Below are 27661 nucleotides of genomic sequence, written 5' to 3' on the forward strand. Positions count from 1 at the left end.
CACTTTCCCAAACACAGCCACTCCCCAGCTGACCCTGGGTAACCACTCTTCTGAACTTGGTCTCCGTCAGTGGCATGGATGTCTTTCTATGTAGGCTACATGTTTAAGTATTCTTAAACTGCATATCGTATTCTATTTTGTTTTCTCTTGTTACTTGCTTTATTTAGTGTTATCTTTGCTAGGTTCATCCATGCTGACACGTAAAGATCTGTCTAGTTCATGTACTTTCCTCGCTACGTAGGAGTCCCATGTAGGGAAATCCAATAATTTATATGTGCATTTTCCTGTTGATGGACATTTAAATTGTTTCAAATTTTAAGTAAGATTTCTTTTTTAAAAAAATTTTATATCCCTTTTAAAGGTTACTTTACATTTACAGTTATTACAAAATATTGGCTATATTCCCTGTGTTGTACAATACATCCCTGAGCCTGTCGTACACCCAGTAGTTTACATCTCGCACTTCCCCACCCCTGTATTGCCCCCTCCTCCCCCTCTGCACTGGCAACCATTAGTTTGTTCTCTATATCAGTGACTCTCCTTTTTTGTTATATTCATTCAATTGTTGTATGTTTTAGATACCATTTATAGGTGATATCCTACAGTGTTTCAGAGTTCAAAAGACTCTCACGACAGAAGCCAAAAGGTAAGAGCCATTTTACATTGATAAAAAGCATTTTAACTATGTAGAAGCAGAAAATGAAAAGAAAGAACTTTGCATTACATTTAATAAAAGCTTAGGGAGATCTTTGTGGTATATTAGTGAACTTATTTGTGGAAATTTAGCCATGTACATTGTGTTGGAGAGGCACCAAGAGTTCAAGAACTCTCACAATTTGAGTACACAATTGCCTTACTTGTAGGCATGGTGGCAGCCATTTACATAACAATGATTTGGAGGATGTTGTGTTAGTCAGCTCTTGCTGTGATAATGCTTTGGAACAAATGGACCCAAAACTCAGTTCCATAAACAAGAATTGATTTTTCTTGGACCTATTGGCTAGCTGCAGTGGCTCTCTTTTAGACCTCTAGATGGCTGGTTTTGCTCCGTGTTTTGGGTCAGTTTGAGGTCTGTAACACACATCTTCCTCTGGAGCCCAACTGTGAGGCCGCAGCTCCCAGGCCCTGTCTTCTCACAAAGTTCACTGAAACATAAGAGGTGAGCCCAAGTGCACAAGCCCATTTAAGGCCTCTGCTGCTCATTGAAGGCCATCATGTCTGCTCACACTTCATTGGCCAAAACATGTCACAGATCTAAGCTGTATTTAGAATATGTGTATTTGTTTAAAGTTGGGTGCCCTCACAGAAGAATATTGCATTTTGGACAGTGTTACCTTAGCATTTTCATTGGCATTTGCAAACGTGATAAACGCCGTGTGCACTTTTTCACCTTTGAGAACTTTCTGAAATTGTGGGACCATTTCTATTGGAAAAGAGGAAGGTACACTTTAGAACTCAACTCTAGTTATGGCATTGTTGGGAGAAGAATTACTGAGATAAGGTCAATACAAGTGAAAGATTTGGGATCACATATTCATCATTAACATTAGCATTCTACAGAACATTCCTGGAGAATTGTGATGCTTGCTTTATGTGATTTCTATCATAAATCATTAGAATTTGACCAAGACACTTCAGTGAAACATACATCATACAGCACATCGCATTTTAGTTTTTCCCACCACTCCACAACTTATCATCAATACTTCACCATAACTCAGAAACAGAAACAGAAACTGAGTGAGTTAATTGTTAGCAGAAGGGCTTCACAAGCAATACTAGTGGAAGTTCTTCAAATGATAGCAGACAGTAACTCAAGCCATACAAACAAAACAAAGAATGCTGACTAGAGCAGTTGTGGAGGGAATTATAAAAGATACTGTAATTTCAAATTTCTTCTCCTTTCTTCTCTTAACAAATTTAAAAAGTAAGTGCCTAAACAATATGACTATATTTGGATTTTTCTCTATATAACAGAAAAAAATCATATATTTGATGATATGGCACAACGAAGGCAGTGAGAACAAAGCTGTGTTAGGATAAAAATGACAGTAGATCATAAGCTGAATCCGCAGGAAGAAAGGAAGAGAACCAGAAATGGTAAATAGATTAACCCGACAAACTCAAAAAAATTTATTTGCTCAACTTTCTTCTCTAAGCTCTTTGAAAAAATAAGCTTGTGAGAAGTAATTATTATAATAATATGTTGTTAAGTATGTAACATATATAAATGTAATAAAAACAAAAAAGAGGGGAAGGCATACAGCTCTATAAAAGTACAGTTTCTGTTTCTATCTGGAATGAACCTAGCAAAAATCTGAAGAGATTCTGAGATGTATTACATAAGCCCTAGTGCAGCCATTACTCAAACAATGTGGTTAAAAATCATTAAAGGAATTACATGTTACAGTAGAAAATATCTACTTACTATAAAAGGAAACTGGAGGAACAATAACAAAAAAGCAAAAACATGAGACATGTAGAAAACCAAAGGTAGAATGATAGACATAAATAAATCCTACCATATCAATAATAAAAACTAAATGTAAATGAATTAAACAATACAATCAAAAGGCAGATATTGTCGAACTGGGTATTAAAAAATGTTTACTATAGGAGACACTGCTTGGATTCAAAAGTCTAATGTGTACAAAGTAAAAGGATGAAAAAATATATATCATGCAAATAGCAACCGTAAGCATTGCTGAAGTGGCTATACTAATACCAGAAAAAATAGACTTTAAAACAAACAAAAAAGTTACTAGATATGAAAAGGGACATTTTGTGATAAAGAAAGGGAAGATACAAAAATCTTTACCCTATTTGCCCTGAATAAGGTAAACCCAAAATACACGAAGAAGAAAATACCAAAGTCCATGAAGAATTGAAGGAAGAAATAGATAATTGCACAACATTAGGTAGAGGCTTCAGTACTCCACAGTCAATAATGGATAGAACAGTTAGGCAGAAGATCAACAACGATATAGAAGACTTGGACAAGACTATGAATTAACAAGACCTAATAAATGTTTACAGAACACTCAACCAAAGAGTAAAATACTCATCCTGTTCAACTACATGTGAAACGTTTTCCAGCATAGATGACATGCTAGGCTGTAAGAGAAGAGATTGAAACGCACATACATTGCTGGTGGGAATGTAAAATGGTGCGGCCATTTTACAAAACAGCTTGAGAGTTCCTGCAAGTGTTAAACATAGAGTTACCCTATGACCCAGCAGTTCCAGTACTAAATATATACCTAAGAGAAATAAAAACTTATGTCTGCACAAAAGCTTGTACCTGAATGTTCATAGAAGCATATTTCTAAAAACAAAAGGTGGAAGTAATTCAAATGACAACTGGATAAATGAATAAACAAAATGTTGAATATCCATACAATAGAATAGCATTCAGCTATAGAAAGGAACGATCTACTGATCCATGTTACAACATAGATGAACCATGAAAGCATTATGTAAAGTAAAAGCAGCCACTCACAAAAGATCACATATTGTACGGTCCCATTTATATGAAATGCCCAGAATAGCAAATCTGTAGAGACAGGAAGTAGATGAGTGGTTTCCTAGGGCTGAGAGGGTTGAGGAGATTGAAAAAAGCTTGTTAATGTGTAATGGGTTTTTTGTGGGGGGACAGAAATCTAAAATTGGATTGTTGTGATGCTTACACAAGTCTTTTAGTGGTTACACTGAGAACCACTGAATTGTATACATTAAAGTGTTGAAATTATGGTATGTAAATTACATCCCAATAAAGCTGTTTAAATTATGATAATTTTATATTTATAAATTTGAAAATTCATCGAAAATGACAAATTCTTTAAAAATGCAAGCTAACAAGACTAACCCAAGAAAGAAAACATATCTTAAAAACCTATATCTACTGCAAAAGTTGTTTGTATAATTAAGTACCTTTACAGAAAATGATTGCCAGGGATAAATGGCTTTCCAAGTAAATTCTTCCAAATATTTAGGGAAGAAATATTGGTAATCTTACATAAAAATCTTCCAGGAAACAGAAAAGTATATATTGCTCAAATATTTATAAGGCCAACATAAGCTTCAGATCAAAACTAAAAAGAATATTACAAGAATAGAATCACAGGCCAGTTTCTCTTTTGAACATGCATGCAAAATGTGTAAACAGAAGCACAAACTGTATCCATGGTATGTAAAACAATCATATATCACAATCAAAGTAGCTTTATTCTAGTAATGCAAGGTTGGTTTAATGTTCCAACATGAAACTGATCCCAGGAATGAATTAGAGTGGGAAAAAAAGTCATTTAAAACAGAAGTCTTGGGACTTCCCTGGTGGTCCAGTGGTTAGAACTTGGCGCTTTCACTGCTGGGGCCCTGGGGTCCCATTCCCGGTCAGGGAACTAAGATCCTGCAAGCCATGAGGCGGGCCCCCCCCACGCCAAAAAAAAAAAGGAAAAAAAGAAGACAACCAGGAGAAGCACAAGATCGAATAAACATAACAGATAACACCTTATGAAAAGTAGGTGAAGATTATGGAATATTCTAAAATTTTAAAACAAAAAGAAACATTTAAAGATTCAAGAGGATGTGACAAATATTGTACATAGGCAAAAAATAAAATAAAATATACGGATGATGGAAGCCCAAAAATCCAGATGCCCATGTCCTGTCTCTGAAGATTCTCATTCAATGGGTTATGGATTTCCTCTATGTTTAAAAACCTACAGGTGTTATAAAGCAGAAACTAACACACCATTGTAAAGCAATTATACTCCAATAAAGATGTTAAAACACAACCAAACAAACCTACAGGTGATTCTGATATGATGCACAGACAATGTAAAGCTTCTGCTTTACAGGAAATAATACCAGATTATTTTGTTATTTTATAGTTATAGTAACAGGTTGTACTATTGACCGGTAAGTCTGATGTCAAAATGCACTCCCCACTAGGGATATAAAAGGAACTAATAATCTCTACGGCTACTTGGTGGCAGCATGCATGTATTGCAAGGGCAATTATTGTAGGAATCCAAATGAGTGGAACATTTTAGAATTGGAAGACTACATACAGATCATCTAGTCAAGCTTCCAACTATTATAGTTGTGAAAACTAAGGCCCATATAAAAGAAATGATTTATCTCCAAAGAGCGTTAGTGAAAGAGTATGAAATTAAAAATATCTCTGAACTTTTAATTTAGTGCTGTTTTTATTACTCTCATGTATTAGCTTAAACTTCAGTGTGACAGATTTGGGATTGAATTCTTGCTCAGATTTACTGATTGCGTGCCTTTTAGTAAGTTACTAAAACACTTTTTAAAAAAAATAGATTTATTTTTGGCTGCGTTGGCTCTTCCTTGCCATGCGCGGGCTTTCTCTAGTTGCGGTGAGCGGGGGCTACTCTTTGTTACGGTGCGCGGGCTTCTCATTGTGGTGGCTTCTCTTTGTTGCTGAGCACGGGGTCTAGGTGTGTGGGCTTCAGTAGTTGTGGTTCACGGGCTCTAGAGTGCAGGCTCAGTAGTTGTGGCGCATGCTCTTAGTTGCTCCGTGGCATGTGGGAGCTTCCCGGACCAGGGCTCAAACCCGCGTCCCCTGCACTGGCAGGCAGATTCTTAACCACTGCACCACCAGGGAAGCCCTACTAAAACACTTTTAAGTTCGCTTTTCACATATGTAAAATGGTGAGCCTTGGCTGATATAGAATATGAGATAACCTAGCACTGTTCTTAACACATACACGTAGTTAACATTTTTTGGCTCTCATCCCTCTTAAACAGCCTCTATCCTCTTAACAATGAAAGTGTGTTTCAGCTAGCAAAGCACCCCAGAGCTGACCACATTCTGGCAAGAGATACAGGATTCTTTTTCTTGCTGGTGGTTCTTTATACCTGATATTTGAACTGCACTGAAACATGAACATCTCTTGTTTATACTGTATTAATGGATTGATGAATTTGATAATTTGATAGATGAATTTTAAAAAATAATATGCAGGAAAAAAAGTAATATGCAGGAATTGAGCTGCCTTACTCTCAAGAAATATAATTCGATAGTGGTGGCTAAAACGATAAACAGTGTTTGCACAGGGAGTCCATATTGGATGTGAACTACCTGTACTCCCATTCGTCTATTAAGAATAAATAGAATCCTTTCAAAATCTGTTTTAAAGCGCAGTTATTTCCTTCTGACTCATTTAAGTTACCTGCAAGAAAAAGACAATCTCCTGAATCCTTGCTTAAAAGGCTTTTAATATAAAGCAGATAATTTTTTGCAACATTTCCCAAACTTTTCATTATCAAATTGGCTGAGGCTTCTCAACGATTATCATTTCACAACAATATCTCCCTTTTCACCTTTTTTAAAAGAGTTGGCCTCGTAGATGTGCCCTTAAAACAGAGCTTCACTCTCAACTTATTTTAAATTTTGTATTCAAACAGTATGAAGAAAACAGGATCAGGGAATTCAGCCCTAGAAGTGAATGGATTACTGATACATGCTACATCGTGGATGCAACTAAGTGAAAGAAGTCAGGCGCGAAAGGCTCTATATTGTATGGTTCCATTTATATGAAATGTCCAGCAGTGGCAAATCCATACACACGGACAATATTATACATTAGTGGTTGCCAGGGGTTTGGAAGAGAGGGAAATAGGGAATGACTCCTCAAAGTGGGTGTATGTTTCCTCTTGGGGTGATGAAAATGTTTTGTAGTTGGACAGGGGTGATAGTTGCACAACATTGTGACAGTAGTCAATTCCACTGAATGGTACAGTGAATTGTAAAATGATCAAAATGGTGAATTTTGTGTTATGTTCATTTTACTACAATAAAAAGGAGAAAGAATTAGGGAAAGACTTAGAGTTTGGGAAACTAAGGTGAACTGATCAAGAAAAAGACAGCTCTACTGTTGAGTGTTCTCTCAGCTCTCCCAGTGCATTAATCCTCATCAAAAAGTAGCCTGAACTTGTCGATGATAGTCATTCAACACAGTCCAGGGAAAAGTAAATAAAATAAAACCCAACTCTTCTTCTTTAGCACATCTATGAAAGGTTAACTTGCTGCTCAGCCACGTGGACATTCATGAAATCGTTTCACTTTAGGTGTCCTCTACTTCAGTACTTTACTCACAGCTCATTCACACCTGTAGGCAACAGCATTCCTTAATTGGATGGAATCTGCAGTGCTGGTTGTGATCGGTCTCATGAAAAGAAAAGGGAAGGAGGAAAAAGCCTCCACATTGACTTGGTGGTCTTGACGAAATGGATGCAGAAGATAGCTTGAGTGTCAAACTGGAAACTGTTATTTTCCTTTTCCTTTTCTTTTTATCTTTCCTATCAGGTCTTCTGCCCACTTCCCACCCCCTTCTCTCAAAGAGGAAAGACACTAATTAGCTGCTTTTTTGTGTTTTTGGTAAAACACCTATTGTTTTGCGTTTCTTGTTGTTCGGTGAACATTATTGTTTTTACTGCCAAATGAGCTTCAGTGGTTGATGTAGGGGGTCTCTTGGGAACTTAACGTTTTCCAGTTTAAGTGGAAAAGCTTTTTTGTTTGAATTGGCTTTTACTGGGTGCTTCAAGGTTTGCTCTTGGCTCTTTGAAGGGGGACTAAATAGCACTGTGTTTCCTTTGAGGTTCCGTTCCAATGAAGAAAGGATCCTATGTCCTGGGCACTTTTTGTTGATTTTGCTGTGTGTCCTCTCTAATAGCCAGATGCAGATTCCAGGACATATAAAATGACATATAAATGAATATAAGTAATCTAATATTTTTACAATTTGCTTTGGCCATACTCCTGGTCTTATTCTACTTGTAGCAGATGGCTTTAAAGAGCATTAGCTATGTATATATTTAAAATAATATAAATATACCAATATTAAATATTATATTGATGTATAAATGTAATATACTAATATTTATATTAGTGTATAACAATTATGTATTATATTAATATATATTTTTGCCTAGCATATATTATATACAAAATATATGAGTAATGAAATGTATTTCTATGGTTAATATGTTCATAATATTAATATGATATATCCTGTAATATTGATTATAAAACAATTATATCATAATATATAAATATATAATTATTATTATCTGATATAATACACTATAGTTAATATATTCTATATAACACAATATATAATGTATTAGTATAATTGTATTATATAATATAAATATAATACATATATAAAACTATATATCTTTTGGTTATACATTACACATACGAGTATGTATAGCTAATTATAATTTTATTTACATAGGAATCTGGTCATCATAACAATTGATGTAAAAATATGCAATATTTTCAATCAAGTGGGCCTTAACCTCACTACCTACACATAACTACTTTTAAAATCTTGAACCCTGTCTAACTCATGCTTCCATATCTCTCAACCTGCTTTTCTACACATGCACGTAGACACACGTTTATACACGATATATATGTATACTACCAGTTTTCAGTTCAATGTATATAAATATATAATATATAATTATATTCCTGTGTATGTATACAAATATAAATCAAAGGTATGTGTATAGGTATGTATTTCATATGTTTATATAAATATATCATACAAATAATGTATGTGTATATAAATACATGACTGTATACATACATACACAGAAATATACTTATTTAAACAAAAGGGACCTAAATAAACATAGTTCTCCAAGAATAAAACGTTATGTCTCACTCTTTCAATAACAGTTTATAGTTTTCTACTGTATGTGCTTCTATAATTGTTATGAGCATTTCCCATTTTTGTTGAATGTTAAGTTGTTTTAATTTTTTGCCTTGTTTTGTTTTTTGTTTGTTTTTTTGGTACGTAGGCCTCTCACTGTTGTGGCCTCTCCCGTTGCAGAGCACAGGCTCCGGACGCACAGGCTCAGCGGCCATGGCTCACGGGCCCAGCCGCTCCACGGCATGTGGGATCTTCCCGGACCGGGGCACGAACCCGTGTCCCCTGCATCGGCAGGCGGACTCTCAACCACTGCGCCACCAGGTAAGCCCAGTTTTTTGCCATTATTAATGAAGTTCTGAAGAATACGGTGGGCAAGATTACTTGAAAAACTCTCCTAAAAGAAAAGGGTTAGGTATGCTAGGTTAAATGTACACAACTTATTTTTAATTGCGTGGTTGATTTTGGAAGTGTGCAGTCGAAATGTCCAGGACCCATGAAGGAAGGGTGGTCCATGTGTGAGAGTTATAGCTCTATTAAGAGTGGATTGAAGATCTTGATAGCTTAGAACAGAAGCTGGAAATCCTGTTTTTTGTTTTTGTTTTTGTTTTTGTTTTTTTTTTTTTGTCAACAACCGAACCGGAATAGTCTCATTTTATTAATGCTACTTTATGCATATTATAGTACCAAAAAAACCCAACAACGTAGTTTCATTAGCCAAACTCAGAAATTATAGAACAATCACCCCACAATAAGAATTGTTGAAAAAGAATGTTCTATAAAATTTTACCAGAAAGAATCTCTAGTTTCCAGCAGTGTTTCTTTTTAATTTCCGTATATGCATTTATTACCGCTTGAGCATCGTCAGGAGTTTTAAATCTAGCATGGCATTCTGTATCTCCTTCCAGCAAATCAACATAAACAACTTCTGAGATTACTGCCAAAGTATCCCTGACTTGTTTCCTGCCAGGTAAAGGCTCAGCGCTAATGATCTTCACAATCACACCACTCACAAACTGTGGTCCTGCTGCATTAACCTTCTCCTGGGGACCACCCTCTTCACTGTCTGTTTTTTCATTTTTCATTTCGGACTTAGTAGGTACTCCATGGTTTGTTTCCATTTCTGACTCTAATTTTATTTGGGATATTGTTTTTTTTAAAGAAGCCATGCTAGCTTTTTGCAGTGCTAAATACTCTTTTTTCAAATCCAGCCATTGGGTCTTTGATAGTACTCGTAATGGTATAACCTCTTCTCCCATTTTATGCCTCTCTTTATGTTTTTTCTTATGCTTTCTTTTTGCTTTCAAGAGGGATCCATCTTTTATATCTCCAGTGTCTTTTTCCTCTTCAGTAGAGACTTCTAATTCTTTGTTTTCTTTACAAACTTCTGAAGTTTTTTAATGTCTTTCTGAGCCACTTTTTTAAGTTTTGATTTGGGAGTTAGGTAATCTGCATCTTCAGAGCTACTTCTCTTTCTCTTCCCTGTTTTGCCTAAAGGGAAGCTGGATACTTCAGTTCTTTCTCGTTTTTTCTTCTTCTTTGTGGGTGGCTTTTGGGCTTCAGTAACCTCTACTTCAGAGCCCTCAGATGTGGTCCTCGACCTTTTTTTTACAGACGCTTTCCTTGCTTGGGTCCATATTTGACTCTTTGGTCTGGATACTGTCTTCTTTCTTCATTCGGCCTTTCTTCTTCTTTTTCTTTTTCTTTTCTTCAGCTACTCTAAGGGCAGGAATGGGCTTGTTTTTCACTGTCTTGGGAAATTCACCAGGTTTTCTTGGTGCTTCCTCTGGTGGGTTATTAAGAAACTCAATAGCTTTTGCTGCTTGTTCTTTTGTCTCAAATTCCACAAAGGCAAATCCCTTTGGATCTCCAGTAGACTTATAATGTGGTATACTTATATAAACAACATTGCCACATTTCCCAAATACCCTTTCAATCCAGCTGTGATTAACATTTTTGGGAAGTAATTCCACATACACAGTCCGCTCATCCTCATCCTTTGGTCTTTCACCCAGAGGCTTTTTTCTCCTGATTCTGGTGCCTTCTAAATCCAGCTCTACAACAGCTGAATTTTTCAGTGCTCTGGCTATTAACTTTCCATCAGTGGTCAATTTTTTCATTTTGTTGAATGACACGAGAAGTGATATATCAACATATCCATCTCTAGATTTTTCTATCTGCTCTCGAAGAAATCTATCCTTGTGAAGATTTGCATCTCCAAACCAGAAGTCCACCTGCTTTGCAATATCTGCAAGCACCTGTTTTACCCGAGACCTTTTCTTTTTTTCTACTTCTTTTTTCTTTTCAGTGCTTTCCTCTTCCAGTGCTTTTTCTTGATTTGCACTTCCAGTTTCCATTCCTGTCAATCCGTCCAATTCCCAAAATACAGGGCCAGAGACCGCGTCCTTCAGTCCTTCGCGTCTCCCGATCCTTAAAGTCGTAGTTCTGGAAATCCTGTTTTTATGGAGCCAAATGGCAAATATTTTAGGCTTTGTAGACCAAAGAGGCAAAATTGAGGATATTATTTAGGTACTTAGGTAACCATTTAAAATGTTACCAGTTAAAACGTGAAAATTATTCATAGCTCATAGGCCATAAAAAATAGGCAGCTGTCTGGATTTGGAATACAGGCCGTAGTTGAATGACACACCTGGTATAGAGACTTGTTTTTAAATGGCCATGACCACATGGGAGGCAGGAGGTAAGACTCCATCCCTACTAGATGGGAAGTTAGAACTAAAGCTATCTATCCCTGGCTTCACCTTTAATGAAAGGGTGTGCCAGGAGAAAAAAATATCTGCTGGCAAAGGGAGACTAAGATCAAATTCTCTTGGCCTCTGCTCTGGGTAGGAAACAGGTAGGAAATCTTGAGAATTCTGAACCGCAGATCTGTGTTCACAGTGTTTGGGTTGCAAATTTATTTGCGGTCTTGCAAACAGAAGCTAAGAAATTAACTTACAATGCTCCCAAATCGGTGGTATTCCAAACACAAAACTAAACCCTTTCTGGAGAGGTAGACCTTCAACACAGGCCTATAGCGTTCCCACAGATAAAGTTTAGCTAAACATGAGCTCATGATCTAAATTTACACAATAATGAAGAAATCAGCTACAAGTGGAGAGAATCAGCAAAAACAATCAATAGCAGAATTAGATTCCCAAGGCCATCCATCAGATGTTGGAATAATCAGGTGCCAGGCAGAAAATATACATAAAACTAGAAGTGAAACAAGGAGCAAGGATGTTTTAAAAGACTGGGTAGGATCTTTCAAACATTTTTAGAGTACATGTCATTGTTAAAGCTAAAAACTCGAAGGTCGTGTAATACAGCAGATTAATCGTGGAGAAGAGTGAAATATGGCAGGTCAGATTTCCTGCCTAATTATATAAGTTGATTTATCTTAAAAAATACACAGTATTTTAAAGACTTATTGGCTGTAAAATAAGTTAAGGGTATTTCAAAGGGCTTCTCTGCAAAGAGAAGTGAGAAGTAGCAAAACACAGAAAGTCGAGGGGAAAAAATGTCAATATATACATGGCTATAGGGTGAACTAAGCCTTAGGCCAGCAACTATGAGGAGGAGCTGACCCTTAGATACGTACAACTAAGCTGGAACCTTCAAAAAGTTCAACTGTTTATAAGTCAAAAGATTTATTAAAATTAATAACCAAGTGTTTTAATTGACATCAGAAGAGTAAAACAATAAACCCTGAGAACATAGAAAAAGAGACAATAAAGATATGAGCAGAACTTAATAAAACAGAAAAAAGTATAAAATTGAGGTGATTTAGTAAGTCAAAAGAATATTCTTTGAAAAGATTTAAAAAAACAAACTTTGATTAAGCAAAACAAAAACGTAAGTAAACAATATACAGAAAGAATCAGGACAATGTTATAGCAGAGAGTACAAACAGAGAATATATGAAATGCCAGTAAATTTGAACATTTCTGTAAAGTGGACAATTTCCTAGCTCCTGAAGTTTACCAAAACTGACACAAGCGGAAATTTGTAGCTGTAGTTCTTGCACCAGTAAAGGAATTAAGTCAATAGTTCACAAGCTTTCACCAAGAAAATACCAGACCCGGCCAGATCATTTGGGAGGTGAATTCTATCCAACTTCTGTTAAACAGATAACATTAATATTAACAAAGAAAAACTTCTAAGGAGTAGCAAAGGAAGAATGCTCCTTTATTCATCTTATAAAGTCTATATAATCCTAATACTGAAAATAGATTAGGACTGTAAGGAAAAAGAAATTTACAGGTCAAATTTACTTGTAAATATAAAAGGAAAAATTTTAAACTATGATATTAGCTACCCAAGTTCACTAGAGTAAGAAAAAGCACGAGCAAGTTAGGTCATCCAATGTAGTTTAATGTCAAGAATATATATCAATAGATTGAAATCACCACATTTTATTTCTTTCATGTGTCTCTTTAACAAATTGGTAAGTACTTATATTGATCTCTCTTGTACTAGGCACTGTGCCAAGTCACTTACATATTTACTCCTTTAAACCTTCTATCATCCCTGGGGGAAAGTTCTATTTTGCTTCCATTTCTTAGCTAAGACTCTAACCCCCAGGAAAGTAAAGCAACATTTGTAAGTTTTTGTGGATGGTCAGTGACGGGACCAGTACAGGAACATCCAAAGTCTGTGCTTGGAAACAGTGACCCATGTTGACACTCACATTACAGATGAAAGGAAAGGAACCATGCACTTACATTATAGATTAATACCCACATAACAGGTTAAAAGAAAAAGAACCATGTGCTTCTCTCAAAAGTTGTAAAGAAGGCATATCCATTTCTAAATATATTTCCCAATTTCTTTTGCTTGTTTTCTGACCTTTGTAGTGCATTTTGCCATGAGGAAAATTTTAATTCTTATATAATTAAATGTACCTTTTTTCTTTGTATCTTAGAAAGGTATTCCTCATGAATAATTTATTTCAAGTCTCCCAGGTTTCTTATACTTCTACACTTTCATTATTTTTTAACTTTTAACTAGTTGCTGTATCAAGAATTTAGTAATTCTGTAATAGCCATATTTTCCCACTTTTGTTGAATAATTTTTCCTGCTGATCCAAAACGTGAATTTTATTTTAATCTCAATTCCCTTATGCTCTTGCATCTAATTTTAAGATGCTTCCTATTCCACTGGTTGTTTTGTCTATCTAAAACAAAATGCTACCTTAAAAATAATGTAATTATAATATAATAAGTGTCATTAGTAAACATAATACAATATATAATAAATAGCATAATGTGAAATAACAAAATATAATTTACCATATAACAAGGTCAAAGGAGAGCAAAAGTATACAATCACTTGAAATATCCCCCAAAAGATATTTTATAAAATTCAATATTCATTTGTAATTTAAAAGAAAGAGTAAAATAGGGATTGATGAATGCTTCCAAAATAAGAAGAAATTATATGTCTAAAAGAGAAAGAGGGAACTTACGGAAGATGGCGGAAGAGTAAGACGCGGAGATCACCTTCCTCTCCACAGATACACCAGAAATACATCTACGCGTGGAACAACTCCTACGGAGCACCTACTGAACGCTGGCAGAAGACCTCAGACCTCCCAAAGGCAAGGAACACCCCACGTACCTGGTTAGGGCAAAAGAAAAAACTAAACAGAGGCAAAAGGATAGGGACGGGTCCTACACCAGCGGGAGAGAGCTGTGAAGGAGGAAAAGTGTCCACACACTAGGAAGCCCCTTCGCGGGTGGAGACTTCGGGAGGCGGAGTGGGGGAGCTTGGGAGCCGCGGAGGAGAGCACAGCAACAGGGGTGCGGAGGGCAAAGCGGACAGATTCCAGCGCAGAGGATCGGGCCGACCGGCACTCACCAGCGAGAGGCTTGTCTGCTCGCCCGCCGGGGCGGGCGGGGCTGGGAGCTGAGGCTCCGGCTTTTGTCGGAGCGCCGGGAGAGGACTGAGGTTGGCGGCGTGAACACAGCCTGCAGGGCGTTGGTGCGCCGCGGCTGGCCGGGAGAGAGTCCGGGGAGGGGTCTGGACCTGCCGAAGAGGCAAGAGACTTTTACGTCCCTCTTTGTTTCCTGGTGCACGAGGAGAGGGGATTAAGAACGCTGCTTGAGAGAGCTCCAGGGACGGGCGTGAGCCGCGGCTAAGAGTGCGGAGCCCAGAGACGGACATGGGACGCTAAGGCCGCTGCTGCCGCCGCCAGGAGGCCTGTGTGCGAACACAGGTCAGTAGCCACACGCCCTTCCGGGGAGCCTGTGCAGCCCGCCACTGCCAGGGTCCCGGGATCCAGGGACGGCTCCCCCGGGAGAGCGCACGGCGCGCCTCAGGCTGCAGCGTCACGCCGGCCTCTGCCACTGCAGGCCCGCCCCGCACTCCGTGCCCCTCCCTACCCCCCCCCCGGCCTGGGTGAGCCAGAGCCTCCGAATCAGCGGCTCCTTTAACCCCGTCCTATCTGAGCAAAGAACAGACGCCCTCCGGCAACCTACACGCACAGGCAGGGCCAAATCCAAAGCTGAGCCCCTGGGAACTGTGAGAACAAAGAAGAGAAAGGGAAATCTCTCCCAGCAGCCTCAGAAGCAGCGGATTAAAGCTCCACAATCAACTTGATATACCCTGCATCTGTGGAATACCTGAATAGACGAATCATCCCAAATTAAGGAGCCCTGTGGATGAAAGGCTCTTGGTGCTGCAGCCAGGAGTCAGTGCTGTGCCTCTGAGGTGGGAGAGCCAACTTCAGGACACTGGTCCACAAGAGGCCTCCCAGCTGCACATAATATCAAACAGCAAAAATCTCCCAGAGATCTCCATCTCAACGCCAGCACCCAGCTTCACTCAACGACCAGCAAGCTACAGTGCTGGACAGCCTATGCCAAACAACTAGCAAGACAGGAACACAACCCCACCCATTAGCAGAGAGGCTGCCCAAAATCATAATAAGTCTACAGACACCCCAAAACACACCACCAGACGTGGACCTGCCCACCAGAAAGACAAGATCCAGCCTCATCCACCAGAACACAGGCACTAGTACCCTCCACCAGGAAGCCTACACAACCCACCGAACCAACCTTAGCGACTGGGGACAGACACAAAAAACAACAGGAACTACGAACCTTCAGATGCAAAAAAGGAGACCCCAAACACAGTAAGATAAGCAAAATGAAAAGACAGAAAAACACACAGCAGATGAAGGAGCAAGATAAAAACCCACGAGACCTAACAAATGAAGAGGAAATAGGCAGTCTACCTGAAAAAGAATTCAGAATAATGATAGTAAGGTTGATCCGAAATCTTGGAGATAGAATGGACAATAGAATGGACAAATTGCAAGAATCAGTTAACAAGGACCTAGAAGAACTAAAGATGAAACAAGCAACGATGAACAACACAATAAATGAAATTAAAAGTATTCTAGATGGGATCAATAGAATAACTGAGGCAGAAGAACGGATAAGTGACCTGGAAGATAAAATAGTGGAAATAACTACTGCAGAGCAGAATAAAGAAAAAAGAATGAAAAGAACTGAGGACAGTCTCAGAGACCTCTGGGACAACATTAAACGCACCAACATTCGAATTATAGGGGTTCCAGAAGAAGAAGAGAAAAAGAAAGGGACTGAGAAAATATTTGAAGAGATTATAGTTGAAAACTTCCCTAATATGGGAAAGGAAATAGTTAATCAAGTCCAGGAAGCACAGAGAGTCCCATACAGGATAAATCCAAGGAGAAATACGCCAAGACACATATTAATCAAACTGTCAAAAATTAAATACAAAGAAAACATATTAAAAGCAGCAAGGGAAAAACAACAAATAACACACAAGGGAATCCCCATAAGGTTAACAGCTGATCTTTCAGCAGAAACTCTGCAAGCCAGAAGGGAGTGGCAGGACATATTGAAAGTGTTGAAGGAGAAAAACCTGCAACCAAGATTACTCTACCCAGCAAGGATCTCATTCAGATTTGATGGAGAAATTAAAACCTTTACAGACAAGCAAAAGCTGAGAGAGTTCAGCACCACCAAACCAGCTCTACAACAACTGCTAAAGGAACTTCTCTAGGCAAGAAACACAAAAGAAGGAAAGGACCTACAATAACGAACCCAAAACAATTAAGAAAATGGGAATAGGAACACACATATCGATAATTACCTTAAACGTAAATGGACTAAATGCTCCCACCAAAAGACACAGATTGGCTGAATGGATACAAAAACAAGACCCATATATTTGCTGTCTACAAGAGACCCACTTCAGACCTAGAGACACATACAGACTGAAAGTAAGGGGATGGAAAAAGGTATTCCATGCAAATGGAAACCAAAAGAAAGCTGGAGTAGCAATTCTCATATCAGACAAAATAGACTTTAAAACAAAGACTATTAGAAGAGACAAAGAAGGACACTACATAATGATCAAGGGATCGATCCAAGAGGAAGATATAACAATTGTAAATATTTATGCACCCAACATAGGTGCACCTCAATACATAAGGCAAATACTGACAACCATAAAAGGGGAAATCGACAGTAACACATTCATAGTAGGGGACTTTAACACCCCACTTTCACCAATGGACAGATCATCCAAAATGAAAATAAATAAGGAAACACAAGCTTTAAATGATACATTAAACGAGATGGAGTTAATTGATATTTATAGGACATTCCATCCAAAAACAACAGAATACACATTTTTCTCAAGTGCTCATGGAACATTCTCCAGGATAGATCATATCTTGGGTCACAAATCAAGCCTTGGTAAATTTAAGAAAATTGAAATTGTATCAAGTATCTTTTCTGACCACAATGCCATGAGACTAGATATCAATTACAGGAAAAGATCTGTAAAAAATGCAAACACATGGAGGCTAAACAATACACTACTTAATAATGAAGTGATCACTGAAGAAATCAAAGAGGAAATCAAAAAATACCTAGAAACAAATGACAATGGAGACACAACGACCCAAAACCTGTGAGATGCAGCAAAAGCAGTTCTAAGGGGGAAGTTTATAGCAATACAAGCTCACCTTAAGAAGCAGGAAACATCTCAAATAAACAACCTAACCTTGCACCTCAAGCAATTAGAGAAAGAAGAACAAAAAAACCCCAAAGCTAGCAGAAGGAAAGAAATCATAAAAATCAGATCAGAAATAAATGAAAAAGAAATGAAGGAAACAATAGCAAAGATCAATAAAACTAAAAGCTGGTTCTTTGAGAAGATAAACAAAATAGATAAACCACTAGCCAGACTCATCAAGAAAAAAAGGGAGAAGACTCAAATCAATAGAATTAGAAATGAAAAAGGAGAGGTAACAACTGACACTGCAGAAATAAAAGAGATCATGAGAGATTACTACAAGCAACTCTATGCCAATAAAATGGACAATCTGGAAGAAATGGACAAATTCTTAGAAATGCACAACCTGCCAAGACTGAATCAGGAAGAAATAGAAAATATGAACAGACCAATCACAAGCACTGAAATTGAAACTGTGATTAAAAATCTTCCAACAAAGAAAAGCCCAGGACCAGATGGCTTCACAGGTGAATTCTATCAAACATTTAGAGAAGAGCTAACACCTATCCTTCTCAGACTCTTCCAAAATATAGCAGAGGGAGGAACACTCCCAAACTCCTTCTATGAGGCCACCATCACCTTGATACCAAAACCAGACAAGGATGTCACAAAGAAAGAAAACTATAGGCCAATATCACTGATGAACATAGATGCAAAAATCCTCAACAAAATACTAGCAAACAGAATCCAACAGCACATTAAAAGGATCATACACCATGATCAAGTGGGGTTTATTCCAGGAATGCAAGGATTCTTCAATATACGCAAATCTATCAATGTAATAAACTATATTAACAAACTGAAGGAGAAAAACCATATGATCATCTCAATAGATGCAGAGAAAGCTTTTGACAAAATTCAACACCCATTTATGATAAAAACCCTGCAGAAAGTAGGCATAGAGGGAACTTTCCTCAACATAATAAAGGCCATATATGACAAGCCCACAGCAAACATCATCCTCAATGGTGAAAAACTGAAAGCATTTCCACTAAGATCAGGAACAAGACAAGGTTGCCCACTCTCACCATTCTTATTCAACATAGTTTTGGAAGTTTTAGCCACAGCAATCAGAGAAGAAAAGGAAATAAAAGGAATCCAAATCGGAAAAGAAGAAGTAAAGCTGTCACTGTTTGCAGATGACATGATCCTATACATAGAGAACCCTAAAGATGCTACCAGAAAACTACTAGAGCTAATCAATGAATTTGGTAAAGTGGCAGGATACAAAATTAATGCACAGAAATCTCTGGCATTCCTATATACTAATGATGAAAAATCTGAAAGTGAAATCAAGAAAACACTCCCATTTACCATTGCAACAAAAAGAATAAAATATCTAGGAATAAACCTACCTAAGGAGACAAAAGATCTGTATGCAGAAAATTATAAGACACTGATGAAAGAAATTAAAGATGATACAAATAGATGGAGAGATATACCATGTTCTTGGATTGGAAGAATCAACATTGTGAAAATGACTCTACTACCCAAAGCAATCTATAGATTCAATGCAATCCCTATCAAACTACCACTGGCATTTTTCACAGAACTAGAACAAAAAATTTTGCAATTTGTATGGAAACACAAAAGACCCCGAATAGCCTAAGCAATCTTGAGAACGAAAGAAGGAACTGGAGGAATCAGGCTCCCAGACTTCAGACTATACTACAAAGCTACAGTTATCAAGACGGTATGGTACTGGCACAAAAACAGAAAGATAGATCAATGGAACAGGATAGAAAGCCCAGAGATAAACCCACGCACATATGGTCACCTTATCTTTGACAAAGGAGGCAGAAATGTACAGTGGAGAAAGGACAGCCTATTCAATAAGTGGTGCTGGTAAAACTGGACAGCTACATGTAAAAGTATGAGATTAGATCACTCCCTAACACCATACACAAAAATAAGCTCAAAATGGATTAAAGACCTAAATGTAAGGCCAGAAACTATCAAACTCTTAGAGGAAAACATAGGCAGAACACTCTATGACATAAATCACAGCAAGGTCCTTTTTGACCCACCTCCTAGAGAAATGGAAATAAAAACAAAAGTAAACAAATGGGACCTAATGAAACTTAAAAGCTTTTGCGCAGCAAAGGAAACCATAAAGAAGACCAAAAGACAACCCTCAGAATGGGAGAAAATATTTGCAAATGAAGCAACTGACAAAGGATTAATCTCCAAAATTTATAAGCAGCTCATGCAGCTTAATAACAAAAGAACAAACAACCCAATCCAAAAATGGGCAGAAGACCTAAATAGACATTTCTCCAAAGAAGATATACAGAGTGCCAACAAACACATGAAAGAATGCTCAACATCACTAATCATTAGAGAAATGCAAATCAAAACTACAATGAGATATCATCTCACACCAGTCAGAATGGCCATCATCAAAAAATCTAGAAACAATAAATGCTGGAGAGGGTGTGGAGAAAAGGGAACCCTCTTACACTGTTGGTGGGAATGTAAATTGATACAGCCACTGTGGAGTACAGTATGGAGGTTCCTTAAAAAGCTACAAATAGAACTACCATATGACCCAGCAATCCCACTACTGGGCATATACCCTGAGAAAACCATAATTCAAAAAGAGTCATGTACCAAAATGTTCATTGCAGCTCTATTTACAATAGCCCAGAGATGGAAACAACCTAAGTGTCCATCATCGGATGAATGGATAAAGAAGATGTGGCACATATATACAATGGAATATTACTCAGCCATAAAAAGAGACGAAATTGAGCTATTTGTAATGAGGTGGATGGACCTAGAGTCTGTCATACAGAGTGAAGTAAGTCAGAAAGAGAGAGACAAATACCGTATGCTAACACATATATATGGAATTTAAAAAAAAAATGTCATGAAAAACCTAGGGGTGAAACAGGAATAAAGACACAGACTTACTAGAGAATGGACTTGAGGCTATGGGGAGGGGGAAGGGTAAACTGTGACAAAGCGATAAAGAGGCATGGACATATATACACTACCAAACGTAGGGCAGTTAGCTAGTGGGAAGCAGCCGCATAGCACAGGGAGATCAGCTCGGTGCTTTGTGACCGCCTGGAGGGGTGGGATAGGGAGGGTGGGAGGGAGGGAGACGCAAGCGGGAAGAGATATGGGAATATATGTGTATATATAACTGATTCATTTTGTTGTGAAGCTGAAACTAACATACCATTGTAAAGCAATTATACTCCAATAAAGATGTTAAAAAAAAAAAAAGAGAAAGAGGTAAGTGATAGACTTTAGTAACACTGGCAATAAATGCAGGACAAGATGAGGATGCCTGATATAATGTTAAAGAAAAAGTATTATGTAACATTGTGTTTGCAGCACTGATGAGTTCAGTGAAAAGAGAATCTCATAGAAAAGAGTATCTCATTCTTCTTAATGTATGTACACTTGCCCATTGCATGAACATAACAGCTTATTTAACCAATATGTTACTGATCTGCATCTGGATTTCTAGGTTTTCATGGAATTTTATTATGCACAGTTGTTTCAAACACTAGGACTTCCTCTTATGTTTATATCTTTTGAAAGAAACACTGTCTCCACCGATGATTTATCTGTGCTGGCTGCTAGCTGACTTTGGGTACTTCTCAGTTCTTCCCTTTACCTTCCTAGTCAATATGAAAAGGGAAGGCAACAAGGTCTCCTGTTTCGAGACTGTAAAGATAGGTCTCGGTGATAGTCTTGGTGGTAAAGGCTAAAAGTATTAACCCAGAACAAATGTTTTTCCAGCTGTAACTGTGTGTGATTCCCTTGGCTTGATTCCGTAGAGGATGTAAGACAAGACTGTAGAATCTGCCCTCAAAGTGCTTCCAGTAGGATGAGCTAAGTCAAGTATGGTGGCATATCTAATTCAAGACAAAATATAACGTCTCCTTTTCTCTCCTGGCAAAACTTGGTGGAGTGAATGTAGAAGTCACTGTATGCTTTAAATTAAAGCAACACAATAAATCTTGTATTGGAAGGTGATTATTCTGGTCTGTTTGTGGAGATGAATTGGAAATTGTCTAGAAGAAGGAAAATTAGGTTAACCAAAGTTAAACTCATAAAAAATTGAGCATTAATTAAATATCTGTGGTCTATGTTTCTCTTTGATCATAATTTCTCCCAATTTATAGACCTCTTTGATACCTGATTAATCCTTGTCAAAGATGCAGTTAACAATGATTATTACTGTGTATTAGGTTTTGCCTGGGCCCTGAAGAAACTATCCTAAATCACCAGCTATGATTGTCACTTGATTTCCTCACAGAGAACAATCAGAACTCCTTGTCTTAAGTGGCTTGGGATGTGAAACTAGTTAGTCTCTTAGATACTGTTAGAGGACCCTACAGAGCCCATTGGTGAAAGTTTGGAAAACACTGGGCTTCTTAAGATTGATTCTTGTAGTGCTTCAGGAAAGATCACTGAACCAAAAGGATAACGGTGTTTCTGGTTCTGTTGTTAGTGTTCTCCATGGAAACATTGCTGAAGCTTCTGGACTCAATTTCCTTCCCCATGTGTGAATGTCACTGAAAATATCCAACTCCATTCTATCCCCATATAACTTCAGAAACTAAGCAAAATGAAGACTCAAAATTCATTTCAAATAATGAAAGGAATATATAACGTAGAATGGAAGTGGGAAAATACCTGGTTTAAATTCTGGAAAGTACCAACTATACAATTCTGGATAAGTTGCTTCATCTTGCTTAGTCTAATTTAATGCCCATCTCACAGGATGTTATGATGATTAATTTAATATCTTTGTATAACGTACAGTGTTATGTAATTTCTTCTTGTTTTTCTTGAGTAAATTCATATCCTTAAGCAAGTCACTGTAAACAATAGTTACTTGCTTAAATTACTCTTATCTTCTATTATCAGCTGAATTGTGTCCTGCTCAAGTTAATATGTGGAAGTCTTAACCCCCAATACCTCGTAATATGACTGTATTTGGAGATAAGGCCCTTAAATAGGTAACTGAGGTCAAATGAGGTCAAATGGGTGGGCTCTAATCCAATATGACTGGTGTCCTTATAAAAAGAAAATATTAGGACACAGACATGCACAGAGAGAAGACCATGTGAAGACAAAAGGAAAACATGGCATCTACAAACCAAGAAGAGATACTTGAGAAGAAATCAATCCTGCTGACACCTTATGTCAGATTTCTAGCCTCTAGACCTGTGAGTGAGTAAATTTCTGTTGTTTAACCTCCTCAGTCTCTGGTACTTTGTCATGGCAGCTCTAGGAAACTAATACAACTTTTTATGGCCTCCTTGTCTCATGTTGAAAGTTCAATATTTGGCATCATAGCTAGGAAACAAAAATATCATCTACATTCCTTGTTGTAGTCTTTCTTCCCCATTCTCATTGCTAGTAATTTCCATATTTGTGTCTGTTTTCTGTGCCTTGTAAACAGAGCGTTACGCTCATTTCTGGTCTTACTGCTAATATACAGTAAATGTGCAGATACTGAACAGATTTTGGAGAAGTGCAGCATATAGTTGGCACATGTGTGTATGTATGTGTATTCATATAATTTATACTTTTTCTCTATTTTCTTCCTTTGGTGTGAGCTAAGATTCTCTGCTTTTGTGACGAGTACTCCTGAATACTAATCCCTGAATTTAATTCACCAAAAATTGCCAAAAATAATAATAATATGGGGAAAGAGAGAGTGATAGAGGGAGAAGAACAAACAATCAGGCAAGGGCAGTACTGTGAATTATTAGGGTCTTATTAATAAGCTTATGTTAGTCTAGAGGAAATGACCGTAAATATCATCAGTGAGCCCAGTTGGTCTTTACTGACTGCTAGACACATCCCTGAGTTCTGTTCTTAGTTTCCAACTGTGTGATTACTACTGTCTGGAAGTATCATTTGAACAACTAGAGTCACTTAATGGAAAAGGAATATGTCTTTAGAGAATCAACAGTAAGTTTTCTATCTGATTACAAAGGAATGTTGACTGTCTGGAAACCTCAGTCATATTTGTAAGCAGGAAAGCATTGGCTATTAAAAGTGGATGATGTAAAGAGATGAGCAGAAACTTTGGCGATAGGTATACCTGGATTTAATTCTCACTCCTACCGCTTGGCAGCTGGATAGCCTTAGGCAAGTTTCCTACCTCCCTGAAATTCACTTAATTCAGTCTGTAAAATGGCATAATAACTTATTATAGCATCCTTTTAGGAATTTTAAATCAGTTATTGAAATAAAAGTACACAATATATAGACAAGTATGGATTCCTCAATAGGTGTTTGACCTTTCATTTCTCCAGTATCCCACCCGCATCAAATAAAGAAAAATACTTTTTAAAAGTTACGAATATTTCATTGTTCTAAAGTTAAAGCCATAAAAATAGAAATAATCAAATGGCCTACTATCATACCATTAGAGGAAAAAAAAAGTGTTCATGAGAGTTCCAGATTAGAATACAAATTTTCCTTAGGCACCTGTTTATGTATGCTATTCTGCTCTTTACAATAAATAATTAAACTTAAAAGACTTAATTCCTCACTTTTAAGACCTTATTAGTTTACAAATTACATATTGACCTATGCTACATTTTATACCGACCCATGCTAATGAATTCAGTACAGAAAACAAAAAACACTGCACTCAAGCAAACTACATATATATATATATATATATATTACTTAAATGCATTTATATACTACCATATCTCATAAAGCATTGTGGTAACTCACCGGAATACAGACAATCAAATATAATGGCAAAAGCACTTAATATAAACAGGGCCAAGGAAACAGACAGAAGATGAAGAAAAGATGAGGGAAATGTGAACAGGAGGAAGTGTAGTTAATCGAGTTGTATGTTTTGACCTTAAGATTCTCTGTGTGGGGACTTCCCTGGTGGCACAGTGGTTGGGAATCCTCCTGCCAGTGCAGGGGACATGGGTTCAGGCCCTGGTCTGGGAAGATCCCACATGCCGCGGAGCAACTAAGCCCGTGCGCCACAACTACTGAGCCTGTGCTCTAGGGCCAATGAGCCACAAGTACTGAAGCCCGTGTGCCACAACTACTGAAACCCCAGCGCCTAGAGCCCGTGCTCCGCAACGAGAGAAGCCACAGCAATGAGGAGCCCGCACACCACAATATAGAGTAGCCCCCACTCGCCCCAACTAGAGAAAGCCCATGTGCAGCAACAAAGACCCAACACAGCCAAAAATAAATAAATTTATTAAAAAAAAAAGATTCTCTGTGGATAAAACAACATGTAAATAATTGGTTACAAAGCCACATTATTTGAAGGTGCCAGACTGCACATTAACAGTCTGACACAAAGAGACAGCACAGGAAAACTATTCAAAGATAAAGATTTTTAAATCTTTGCAGTTTGAAACCTTTTAGAGCAAGTATAATGAGCTCGACACACATTTCAACACTCCACATGTTAATCACATGTTCAAAGCATGTCTCAAAGTCATTGGAAATAGTTGCTGTCTCTGTCTCTGATATGTAAAACAGACCTGTGATGTGTAAAACTCAGGAGGTATTGATATCCACTTTCTGGCATCTGAACAGGAAACATTTGTTTCGCAGAGATAATAAAGAATGAAGTAAATGCAACAGTGAAATAAAAGACAAAGTACTGAGGGAATGTATTAACAAAATGAATCCAACTAAATTCTGGTGACCTGGGGCCTATGATTGTACACACTGCATGGAAATACCCCAGCCTAAATACTGGCATAGGAGGAAGGGTACTGCTAAGCCCATCACAATATAATCCTTTTAAATGTCCCTTTCAAGGTTGTCTCCACTCAACACTGAGTATAGGAAATCTTCCCATCAGGCAGAAACACTGGCTGTGCAATGATTGACCAAGAAATTAACACACTAATGAATAAATGATGCTAATTTATTTCTATCCCTGACAACGGGAAACAGCACACACTCTGTGTCAATGGTATGTCCTCTTTCCCACTTTTCTAAATGGTCAGTTATGTTTTTCCCTTCATTGCTTTATATCGTGTGGCAGGCATGATGGGAAATGGCTACCAATGGTTCTGTTATTGATTTCTACCTTCATTTCACTGTGGCTAAAGAAGATACTTTGTATGATTTCAGTTTCTTAAAAATGTATTGGTACTTGTATTGTGGCGTAACATATGGTCTTTCCTGGAGAATGTTCCACGTGTACTTGAGAAAAATGTGTATTCTGCTGTTGTTGAGTGGAGTGATCTATATATGGCTGTTAGGTTTAGTCGGTTAAATGTGTTATTCAGTCCCCCTACCTCTCTACTGATCTTCTGTCTAGATGTGTTATCCATTATTGAAAGCAAGGTATTGATCTCCAACTATTATTTTACAACTATCTATTTCTTCCTTCAATTCTGTCAATGTCTGCTTCACTATTTGGGGGATGTTTGGTACATATATGTTTATAGTTGTTATATCTTCTTGATAGATTGAACTTGTTATCAACATATAGTGGCCTCCTTTTCCTCTTGTGATAGTTTTTGATTTAAAGCTTATTTTGTGTGATATTAATGTAGCCATCCCAGATCTATCTTCCTTCCTTCCTTCCTTCCTTCCTTCCTTCCTTCCTTCCTTTTTCTTTCTCTCTCTTTATTTCTTTTTGTTACTATTTGCATGGGATATTTTATTCTGTGCTTTAACTTTCAACCAACTTGTGTCTCTTGAAATCAAGTAAGTTTTTTGCGGACAGCATATACTTGGATTATGGATGTTTTTAAAGTCCATTCTGCCAATATTTATCTTTTTATTGGAGACCTTAATCCACTCTTTTAAAAATTACTGATGAGGAAGAACTTAATTCTGTCTGTTTCCTGGTTGTTTTCTGTATGTCTTATGCATTTTTTGTCCCTCATTTACTCCATTACTGACTTCTTCTGTGCTTAGCCGATTTTGTTGTAGTGAACTCTTGATTCCTTTTTCATTTCTTTTTGCATATAGTCTATTGATATTTTCTTTGTGTTTATCGAGAAGATTACATTTACCCTTCTAAAGTTCAACCAATATCATTTGAATTGGAACCAACTTCAAGAGCACACAGAAACTCTGTTCCTCTACAGTTCCATTCCTCCTCCTTACATTATTGTTGTCACAAATTACACCTTTATACTTTGTGAGCCCAATAACGTGGATTTATGATTATTTTATGCATTTGTTTTTTCAATCATGTGAGAAATAAAAAGTAGAGTTACAAGCCAGTAGCACAATACTGCCTTTAGTATCTGCCCATGTATTTATCTGTACTGGAGATTTCTATTTCTTTATACAGGTTCGAGTTGCTGTCTAGTGTCCTTTCATTTCAACCTGAAGGTTCAGTTTAGCATTTGTCATAGGGCAGTGTTAGGAAGTTGTAAAACAAACGCCCTCAGCCTTTGTTCATCCGGGAATGTGTTAATTTCTCCCTAAGTTTTGAAACCAGTTTGGTCAAATATAGAATTCTTGGTGCACAGTTTTTTTCTTTCAGCACTTTAAATATGTCTGGCCTCTTGCTTCCGTGGTTTCAGATAGGAAATTAGCTATGAATCTTTTTGAGGATCCCTGCTTTGTAACAAATTTGTTTTTTCTTTCTCCTTTGGGAGAAAAGATTGTTTCTCTGTCTTTTGGCATCTGAGAGTTTGATCATACTGTTTCTTGTTGTGGGGTTCCTTGAGTTTTCTTAGTCCTGAAATCAGGCAAAGATTTACAGCAACCAAACACATACTGAACCAGGGAAGAGGCAATTTGAAAATGGCAGGAAAGCTTTGTGGCATTTTTACTTGCCCTTGCCCCATCCACTGTTAGTGTAGTGATGGTCTTAAAGTGGTGGGGTCTTAACGCAGTGATAGTCTTAAAGTAGCAGCAGACCATTCCTAGTATGGGACCCTCAATCCTGCTTCAGGAGGGAGCAG

The 27661-nt window shown here is 37.5% G+C and overlaps 1 protein-coding gene and 1 pseudogene across 1 annotated transcript in view; both read right to left on the minus strand.

Annotated features, from left to right (window-relative positions):
• LOC125963851 (UDP-N-acetylglucosamine--peptide N-acetylglucosaminyltransferase 110 kDa subunit-like) overlaps positions 1-27661 on the minus strand; it is a 275052-nt gene that overhangs the window by 76466 nt on the left and 170925 nt on the right. The window lies entirely within an intron of this gene.
• On the minus strand, positions 9452-11130 carry LOC125963853 (la-related protein 7-like; annotated as a pseudogene).

Source organism: Orcinus orca, chromosome 3 (genome assembly GCF_937001465.1).
Source record: "Orcinus orca chromosome 3, mOrcOrc1.1, whole genome shotgun sequence".
Taxonomy (NCBI): domain Eukaryota; kingdom Metazoa; phylum Chordata; class Mammalia; order Artiodactyla; family Delphinidae; genus Orcinus; species Orcinus orca.